This window comes from Arachis stenosperma, chromosome 8 (assembly GCF_014773155.1).
Source record: "Arachis stenosperma cultivar V10309 chromosome 8, arast.V10309.gnm1.PFL2, whole genome shotgun sequence".
In the NCBI taxonomy this organism is placed as follows: domain Eukaryota; kingdom Viridiplantae; phylum Streptophyta; class Magnoliopsida; order Fabales; family Fabaceae; genus Arachis; species Arachis stenosperma.
In genome coordinates, this window is record NC_080384.1 from 8,761,591 (window position 1) to 8,772,365 (window position 10,775).

The 10,775-nt window shown below is 38.0% G+C and overlaps 1 non-coding gene across 1 annotated transcript; it reads left to right on the plus strand.

The window, feature by feature from the left end:
• Positions 1–4,504: 4,504 nt before the first annotated feature.
• Positions 4,505–4,610, plus strand: LOC130947124 (small nucleolar RNA R71). Its single transcript, XR_009072533.1, has one exon. It is a non-coding gene; the product is annotated as a small nucleolar RNA R71 (small nucleolar RNA).
• Positions 4,611–10,775: the final 6,165 nt, after the last annotated feature.

The following is a 10,775-nucleotide window of genomic DNA, read 5'->3' on the forward strand; positions in this document are numbered from 1 at the left end:
CACAAGCACATGGTTAGGGACAGCTTGAATTAGCCGCTTAGGCCTGGATTTTATTTCCTTGGGCCCTCCTATCCATTGATGCTCAAAGCCTTGGATCCTTTTTACCCTTGCCTTTTGGTTTTAAGGGCTATTGGCTTTTTCAGCTTGCTTTTTCTTTTTCTTTTCTATTTTTTTTCGCCACTTTTTTTTTCGCAAGCTTTTGCTATTCACTGCTTTTTCTTGCTTCAAGAATCAATTTCATGATTTTTTAGATCATCAATAACATTTCTCTTTGTTCATCATTCTTTCAAGAGCCAACAGTTTTAACATTCATAAACAATAAGATCAAAAATATGCACTGTTCAAGCATTCATTCAGAAAACAAAAATTATTGTCACCACATCAATATAATTAAATTAAATTCAAGGACAATTTCGAAATTCATGTACTTCTTGTTCTTTTGAATTAAAATATTTTCCATTTAAGAGAGGTGAATGATTAATAGAATTTATTCATAGCTTTAAGACATAGTTACTAAACACTAATGATCATGAAGTAGAGACACAAAACATAAATGAACATATAATATAAAAACCGAACAGTAGAAAGAAATAAGAACAAGGAATGAATCCACCTTAGTGGCGTCTTCTTCTTGAAAGACCAACAATGTCCTTAAGCTTCTTCTATGTACCTTCCTTGCCTTTGTTGCTCCTCCCTCATTGCTCTTTGATCTTCTCTTATTTCATGGAGAATGATGGAGTGCTCATGATGTTCCACCCTTAATTGTTCCACATTGTGGCTCAAATCTTCTAAGGAAGTGTTGAGTTGTTCCCAATAGTTGTTGGGAGGAAAGTGCACCCCTTGAGGCATCTCAGGGATTTCTTGATGATGAGCTTCCTCATGCATCTCTTGAGATCCGTGGAGGGTCTCTCTTGCTTGCTCCATCCTCTTCTTGGTGATGGGCTTATCCTCTTCAATGGGGATGTCTCCTTCTATGATAACTCCAGCTGAGTAACATAGATGGCAAATAAGGTGAGGAAAAGCTAGCCTTGCCATGGTGGAAGGCATTTCGGCTATTTTGTAGATTTCATTGGAGATGACTTCATGAACTTCTACTTCCTCTCCAATCATGATGCTATGAATCATGATGGCCCGATCCACAGTAACTTCAGATCGGTTGCTAGTGGTAATGATGGAGCGTTGAATGAACTCCAACCATCCTCTAGTCACAGGCTTGAGGTCCAGTCTTCTTAGTTGAACTGGCTTGCCTTTGGAGTCTCTTTTCCATTGAGCTATTTCCACACATATGTCCATAAGGACTTGGTCCAACCTTTGATTAAAGTTGACCCTTCTAGTGTAGGGGCGTTCATCTCCTTGCATCATGGGCAAGTGGAATGCCAACCTCACATTTTCCGGACTAAAATCTAAGTATTTCTCCCGAACCATTGTGAGATAATTCTTTGGACTTGGGTTCATACTTTGATCATGGTTCCTAGTGATCCATGCATTGGCATAGAACTCTTGAACCATTAAGATACCGACTTGTTGCATGGGGTTGGTTAGGACTTCCCAACCTCTTCTTCGGATCTCATTTTTCTTGAGTTTGAAAGGGACCTCAGGGATCACCTTCTTCTTTGCCACAACATCATAGAAGTGGTCTTGATGGCTTTTGGAGATGAATCTTTCCATCTCCCATGACTCGGAGGTGGAAGCTTTTGTCTTCCCTTTTCCTTTTCTAGAGGATTCTCCGGCCTTGGGTGCCATTGATGGTAATGGAAAAACAAAAAGCTTATGCTTTTACCACACCAAATTTAAAATATTGCTCGCCCTCGAGCAAGAGAAGAAATAAGAGAAGAAGAAGAAGAAGAAAATATGGTGGAGAGGGAGAGATGGTGTTTCGGCCAAGGTATGGAAGAGGGGGTTGTGTTGTGTGAAAATGAAGTGGAATGGAGGAGTTTATATAGGAAAATGGGAGAGGGTAGGTTCGGCCATTTAGGGTGGGTTTGGGTGGGAAAGTGTTTTGAATTTTGAAGGTAGGTGGGGTTTATGGGAAAGAGTGGATGGATGTGAGTGGTGAAGGGGGTAATGGGGAAGAGAGATTGAGGTGATTGGTGAAGGGTTTTGGGAAAGAGTGTTTATTGGGAGGAGAGATTCAGAGATTGAAGTTGTTAGGAAGTGTGACATAGGGAAGAGTGTTATAGGATTAGGAGGTAAGGTGGGAATATGTTAGGTGGGGATCCTGTGGGGTCCACAGATCCTGAGATGATCCTGTGGGGTCCACAGATCCTGAGGTGTCAAGGAATTACATCCCTGCACCAAATAGGCATCCAAAAATGCCCTTGCATACCATTCTGGCATTTAAACGCCGAGGTGATGCACGTTCTGGGCGTTCAATGCCCATGGGTAGCATATTCTGGGCGTTCAACGCCCATGTGTAGCATGTTTCTGGCGTTGAACGCCAGTTCCATGCTTGTTACTGGCGTTCAGCGCCAGCTTTTCTCAAGGCACATTCCTGGCGTTCAAACGCCAGAATGTTGCTTGTTTCTGGCGTTCAGCGCCAGATTCATGCTCTGTTCTGGCGTTGAACGCCAGCCAGATGCTCCTTACTGGCGTTGAACGCCAGTCTATCCTTCCTCCAGGGTGTGATTTTTCTTCTGCTATTTTTTATTCTGTTTTTAATTTTTATATTTTTTTCGTGACTCCACATGATCATGTACCTAATAAAACACAAAATAACAATAAAATAAAAATAAAATTAGATAAATAAAAAATTGGGTTGCCTCCCAACAAGCGTTTCTTTAATGTCAATAGCTTGACAGTGGGCTCTCATGGAGCCACAAGGTGATCAGGTCAATGCTGTATAGTCCCAACACCAAACTTAGAGTTTGGATATGGGGTCTTAACACCAAACTTACTGTTTGGTTGTGGCCTTCCAACACCAAACTTAGAGTTTGACTGTGGGGGCTCTTCTTGACTCTGAACTGAGAGAAGCTCTTCATGCTTACTCTCTTTTGTCACAGAGAGATGGCCATGTGCCTTAAACACAAGGTAGTCCCCATTCAATTGAAGGACTAATTCACCTCTGTTGACATCTATCACAGCTCCTGCTGTAGCTAGGAAAGGTCTTCCAAGGATGATGCATTCATCCTCTTCTTTCCTAGTGTCTAAGATTATGAAATCAGCAAGGATGTAGAGGCCTTCAACCTTTACTAACACGTCCTCTACTATTCTATAAGCTTGTCTCAATGACTTGTCTGCCAATTGTAATGAGAATAAGGCAGGTTGTACCTCAATGATCCCCAGCTTCTCCATTACAGAGAGTGGCATAAGATTTATCCCTGACCCCAGATCACATAGAGCTTTTTCAAAGGTCATGGTGCCTATGGTACAAGGTATTAAGAACTTGCCAGGATCTTGTCTCTTTTGAGGTAGAATTTGCTGAATCCAGGTATCTAGTTCATTAATGAGCAAGGGAGGTTCACTTTCCCCAGTCTCATTACCAAACAACTTGGCATTCAGTTTCATGATAGCTCCTAAATATTGAGTAACTTGCTCTCCAGTCACATCTTCATCCTCCTCAGAGGAAGAATAGTCTTCAGAGCTCATGAATGGCAGAAGGAGATTTAATGGAATCTCTATGGTCTCTATATGAGCCTCAGATTCCTTTAGATCCTTAATAGGAAACTCCCTCTTGCTTGAGAGACGTCCCAGGAGGTCTTTCTCACTAGGATTTTTGTCTTCCTCCTCCCTTGTGCATTCGGCCATATTGATTACATCAATGGCCTTGCACTCTCCTTTTGGATTCTCTTCTGTATTGCTTGGGAGAATACTGGGAGGAGTTTCAATGACTTTCTTACTCAGTTGGCCCACTTGTGCCTCCAGATTTCTGATGGAGGATCTTGTTTCACTCATGAAACTGAAAGTGGCCTTTGACAGATCAGAGACTAGATTGGCTAAATTAGAAGTATTTTGTTCAGAATTCTCTGTCTGTTGCTGAGAAGATGATGGAAAAGGCTTGCTATTGCTCAGCCTATTGCGTCCACCATTGTTAAAGCCTTGTTGAGGCTTTTGTTGATCCTTCCATGAGAAATTTGGATGATTTCTCCATGATGAATTATAGGTGTTCCCATAAGGTTCACCCATGTAATTTACCTCTGCTATTGCAGGGTTCTCAGGATCATAAGCTTCTTCAGAAGCTGCCTCTTTAGTACTGTTGGATGCATTTTGCCATCCATTCAGACTTTGAGAGATCATGTTAACTTACTGAGTCAACACTTTGTTCTGAGCCAATATGGCATTCAAAGCATCAATTTCAAGAACTCCCTTCCTCTAAGGCGTCCCATTATTCACGGAATTCCTCTCAGAAGTGTACATGAATTGGTTATTTACAACCATGTCAATGAGTTCTTGAGCTTCTTCAGGCATTTTCTTTAGGTGAATAGATCCACCTGCAGAATGGTCCAATGACATTTTCGAAAACTCAGATAGACCATAATATAATATATCTAATATGGTCCATTCTGAAAACATGTCAGATGGACACCTTTTGGTTAACTGCTTGTATCTTTCCCAAGCTTCATAGAGGGATTCACCATCTTTTTGTTTGAAGGTCTGAACATCCACTCTATGCTTGCTCAGCTTTTGAGGAGGAAAGAATTTATCCAAGAAGGCCGTGACCAGCTTCTCCCAGGAGTCCAGGCTATCTTTAGGTTGTGAATCCAACCATATTCTAGCTCTGTCTCTTACAGCAAAAGGGAAAAGCATAAGCTTGTAGACTTCAGGATCAACTCCATTCGTCTTAACAGTCTCACAAATCTACAAGAACTCAGTTAAAAACTGGTAAGGATCTTCAGATGGAAGTCCATAAAACTTGCAGTTCTGTTGCATTAAGGCAACTAGCTGAGGTTTCAGCTCAAAATTGTTTGCTCCAATGGCAGGAATGGAGATGCTTCTTCCATCAAATTTGGACGTTGGTTTTGTGAAGTCACCAAGCATTCTCCTTGCATTATTGTTGTTGGGTTCGGCTGCCATCTCCTTCTCTTGTTCGAAAATTTCTGAAAGGTTACTTCTGGATTGTTGTAATTTAGCTTCTCTTAGTTTCCTCTTCAAAGTCCTTTCAGGTTCAGGATCAGTTTTAACAAGAGTGCCTTTTTCCTTGTTCCTGCTCATATGGAAAAGAAGAAAACAAGAAAAGAAGAGGAATCCTCTATGTCACAGTATAGAGATTCCTTTATGTTAGTAGAAGAAGAAAGGGGAGAAGAGTGAAGAAGAATGGGTTCGGATTTTTAGATGAAGAGAGGTGAAGAGAAGTGTTAGTAAATAAATAATTAAATAGAAGAAGAAAAGAGAGGGAGAATTTCGAAAATAATTTTGAAAAAGGGGTTAGTAATTTCGAAAATTAAAGATAAGATAAGATCAAAATTAAAATTTAAAATAATTGAAAAGAATTTTTGAAAAAGAGAGAGGTATTTTCGAAAATTAGAGAGGGAAAAGTAGTTAGGTGGTTTTTGAAAAAGATAAGAAACAAACAAAAAGTCAAATAGTTAGTTGAAAAAGATATTAAAATCAAATTTGAAAAGATTAGAGGATAAGAATTTAGATAAGATATTTTGAAATCAATTTTTGAAAAAGATAAGATAAAAGATAAAAAGATTTAATTTTTTAAATTTAAAATTACTTACTTCACTAACAAGAAACTACAAGATAAGATTCTAGAACTTAAAGATTGAACCTAACAAGAAAGTAACAAACTTCAAATTTTTGAATCAATCACATTAATTGTTAGTGTAATTTCGAAAATATGATATAAAGATAAGAAAAAGATTTTGAAAAAGATTTTTGAAATTTTTCAAAAAAGAGAAAAAATTGGAAAAGACATAATTTTTTAAAAAGATTTTGAAAATATAAGATTTTTAAAATTGAAAATTTGACTTGACTTGTAAGAAACAACTAATTTTTAAAAATTTTTGACCAAGTCAACCCAAAATTTCAAAAATTTGGAGGGAAATAAGGAAAAGATATTTTTTAATTTTTTTGAATTTTTAATGATGAGAGAGAAAAACAACAAAAATGACTCACAACATGAAAATTATGAATCAAAACTCATGATGCATGCAAGAACACTATGAATGTCAAGATGAACACCAAGAACCCTTTAAAGATCATGATGAACATCAAGAACATAATTTTGAAAAATTTTTGATGTAAAGAAAATATGCAAGACACCAAACTTAGAAATCTGTAATGCATGGACTCTAATAAACAAAAATTGCATATGAAAAACAACCTACAACACAAAACAAGAAATCATCAAGATCAAACAAGAGAATTTATCAAGAACAACTTGAAGATCATGAAGAACACTATGAATGCATAAATTTTTGAAAAAATGCAAGAAAAATTTTAAAGCATGCAATTGACACCAAACTTAAAAGTTGACTCAAGACTCAAACAAGAAACACAAAATATTTTTTATTTTTATGATTTTATGAATTTTTTTGGATTTTTATTAATTTTTTTCGAAAAAATTTTTGGAAAAACAAAAAAGAAAAGAAAAATTTTGAAAAAGATTTTTGAAAAATTTTTGAAAAGAAAATTACCTAATCTGAGCAACAAGATGAACCGTCAGTTGTTCAAACTCAACAATCCCCGGCAACGGCGCAAAAAACTTGGTGGACGAAATTGTGATCCTCAAAGTTGGTCTCTTTGTACTTGTATGAAATTTAAATATTGGCTCTATCAAAAATACCCTAAAGAGATCATGGTATGATGAATTGGGATCTTAATAATCCCTGGTGTGATCATAACTCCGTTCAACTTAACCAGCAAGTGTACTGGGTCATCCAAGTAATACCTTACGTGAGTAAGGGTCGATCCCACAGAGATTGTTGGTATGAAGCAAGCTATGGTCACCTTGTAAATCTCAGTTAGGCAGATTAAATTGATTTATGATAGGTTCGAAAATTAATAATAAACAAAAAATAAAATAGGATAGAAATACTTATGTAAATCAATAGTGGGAATTTCAGATAGGCATGTGGAGGTGTTGTGCTCCTCTTGAATCTCTACTTTCTTATTACATTCATCCAATTCTTCTTACTCCTTTCCATGGCAAGCTGTATATAGGGCATCACCGTTGTCAATGGCTACATCCCATCCTCTCAGTGAAAATGGTCCTATGCTCTGTCACAGCACGGCTAATCATCTGTCGGTTCTCAATCAGGTTGGAATAGAATCCCTTGATTCTTTTGCGTCTGTCACTAACGCCCAGCCTTCAGGAGTTTGAAGCTCGTCACAGTCATTCAATACCGGAATCCTCCTCGGAATACCACAGACAAGGTTAGACTTTCCAGATTTCCAGAATCCTACTCGGAATACCACAGACAAGGTTAGACTTTTTGGATTCCCATGAATGCCGCCATCTGTCTAGCTTATACCACGAAGATTCTGTTGGGGAATCTAAGAGATATGCGCCCAGCCTAAGGTAGAACGGAAGTGGTTGTCAGTCACGCACGTTCATAGGTGAGAATGATGATGAGTGTCACGGATCATCACATTCATCAATTTGAAGTGCAACGTATATCTTGGAATAAGAATAAAAGAGAATTGAATAGAAAATAATAGTAATTTGTATTGAAACTTGAGGTACAGCAGAGCTCCACACCCTTAATCTATGGTGTGTAGAAACTCCACCGTTGAAAATACAAAAGTGAAAGGTTCAGGCATGGCCGAATGACCAGCCCCCCAAAACGTGATCAATGGCCTCCTAAGATGAAGAATAAAACAAAACTGAGACCAAAGATGAAACGTGGTCAAAAGACGACTAATATACTAGTAAAAAGTCTTATTTATACTAAACTAGCTACTAGGGTTTACATGAGTAAGTAATTGATGCATAAATCCACTTCCGGGGCCCACTTGGTGTGTGTTTGGGCTGAGCTTGATCTATCCACGAGTTGAGGCTTTTCTTGGAGTTGAATGCCGAGTTATAGCGTGTTTCTGGCGTTCAACTCCGGGTTGTGACGTGTTTCTGGCGTTTGACTCCAGACAGCAGCATGTACTTGGCGTTGAGCGCCACTTTACGTCTTCAATTCCCGAATAAAGTATGGACTATTATATATTAATGAAAAGCTCTGGATGTCTACTTTCCAACGCCGTTAAGAGCGCGCAATTTGAAGTTCTGTAGCTCCAGAAAATCTATTTTGAGTGCAGGGAGGTCAGATTCCAACAATATCAGCAGTCCTTTTGTCAGCCTTTTTCAGAGTTTTGCTCAAGTCCCTCAATTTCAGCCAGAAATTACCTGAAATTACAAAAAAATACACAAACTCATAGTAAAGTCTAGAAATGTGAATTTAACATAAAAACTAATGAAAACATCCCTAAAAGTAGCTTAAACTTACTAAAAACTGCCTAAAAACAATGCCAAAAAGCGTATAAATTATCCGCTCATCATGTATACATAATTTTTTCTCTTTTAATTCATAATCATACATATATAAAACTTTACTCAATGGGGGTCAACCTTCCTGAGAATTTATAAGTGCCCGGTCACATCTTACAATGTAGGATCAACAGAGTATCTAGTTTCAACCTGGAACACGTGGTGGCAAGCCACGGTACTTTACCCAAGAAAACTCATATCTCAGATAAAAGAAGTGCAAAGCCACTTATTCATTCATAATCATTCATTCATCATCACTTATGCACTTCATTAACAATTCATACCAAGTCAAATCATCATTCCTACCATATATCACTTTTTCCTCAAACCACTTTATTTTGAAAACAAAATCAAACTCATCTTTGTCTAAAAATTCAAAATTCCCATATCTCAAAAACTATTTCAAACTCATAATCCAATTTTTTTCTCAAAATCAATTTTCTTTGAAAAGACTCAAATCCTTCATTTTTAAATCATCTGTTTAACTATTTCAAATTAGAATTATCAATCAACAACCTTGATAGAAACCCAAGACTCTAGGGAAGAATAACCTACCTCATTTCTTAAATATTTTTAGAAATACTCGAAATCATAGTTACTTGAATTGAAATCGATCAAAATAAAGATTTAAAACCAAAACCAAGGCATGTAAGTTAAAAGTTCTGAACCATTTTCAAAACTAAAGATATTTAAGCCTAAAGGCCGATTCCATTTCATTCTTAAATTGGAAACCTTTCCTAGGCTTAGAAGTGTTTAGTCTTGCTAAGTCAAAATTTAAAGAATACTTCAAAAGAAAAACAAATTTAATTAATCAAATTTCAATTTTTTTAAAAAATCCACTAAAACTTCTCCAAAGGTACTTCTTTAATCAAACATCAAAACATATGTTCTTTCATATTTAAATCAATCTTAAAACATAAACTTTCTTTAAACAAATTAAGCTCAAAACACCTATTTCTTAATAAATCATGAACCAAATAATAGAATTTCTCAATTTCATTCCTTTTCTAAATCACATTTTAAAACAGAATATTAAATCTCATAAAAATTCGAATGTATCTCCCCTAAATCTTGGATTTTGCCACCCTTTTCGAGTCCCAACCAAACCAATCCGCAACCCCTTTCACGGGTTCAAAACCAAATTAGTTTAAAATCAGACTAATCCAAAAAATTAATATCATTCTCATATATTTCATGAAACAACTTCATTTTCAACAGATTAAACTCAATTTCAAAACTTTAAGAAAACAACTTCAAGAACCGTTCGTTTAACAGAACCAAATAATAACCCAGTCAAACGAACATTCATATCCCACTAAGACAACCAAACAATACATAGACTTATACAATCACTAAAGATATATTTCTCACATCAGTATCGATATATAACAATTCCAAATTATAAAGTATACCTTTCTGAAAAAGGCTCCTACCTTGATAAGCGAAACCATAACCCAACGTATCATAGAAAAATCCTTTCTCTCGTCCCGCAGTCAGCGAAAGTCGCAATCTTAACTCAAACCACTTTCACAGCAACCACAGCAACATAAATGTGACATGCAATATTCAGAACTCGATCCTACGTTACCAGAACCTCAGAGTTTACAACCAAATATAACAGAAAGCTTATACGCTAGCGACGAAGATTTTGGAACAGAGATACCTACTGTAACAAGGAAGAATAGCTGAACTGAATGACAGTAGCTACGGTGGTGGCTCCGGCGGTGGTAACTTGCGATAAATAAACTCCAAGACAGAAGCCTCAGTGACAGTTTTCAGTGACAGCAGCAACGGCGATGGCTCGACGGCAACGACGCAGGCGGCTTCCTTCCCTTCTGTCGTGTTCTGGTCGCATTACCCTCTTCTTCTCTGGCCAGATCTGCGTCGACGGCGGCTCGGTAGTGGTGAGGAACGGCGACTGGGCACGACTGCTGGACTGGTTGTGGTTCTCTCTTCCTTGCGTGTCTTCTTCTCCTCGCGGTTCTGTTGCTCGACGGCGACTCATGGACGGTTCGGCAGCGTGGTCTCCCTCCAAGGTCAAATGACGACGCGACGGTGGCGGTAAGGCATGTGGCAACAACGGCGTGGCCTCTCTTCCTTTCCTCTCTTGGATCTCCTCTTTTTGTTAGTAGCAGCGGCGACGGTGGCAATGAGACCCACCGCGTTGCCTTCCCTTCTCCCCTCTCTCCTTCCTTCCTCCATCCCCTCTTCCCCTTTCTTTCTTTTCCTTTCTTTCTTTGTGGGTATGGGTGTTTGTGCGTGTGTGAGGGTGAGTCGTAGGTGAGGGGTGGGGTGTGGCTGTTGTTTGTGTGTTAGAGGGTTAGGATAAAAAATTAGGTTTAGATAAAATTAGGAT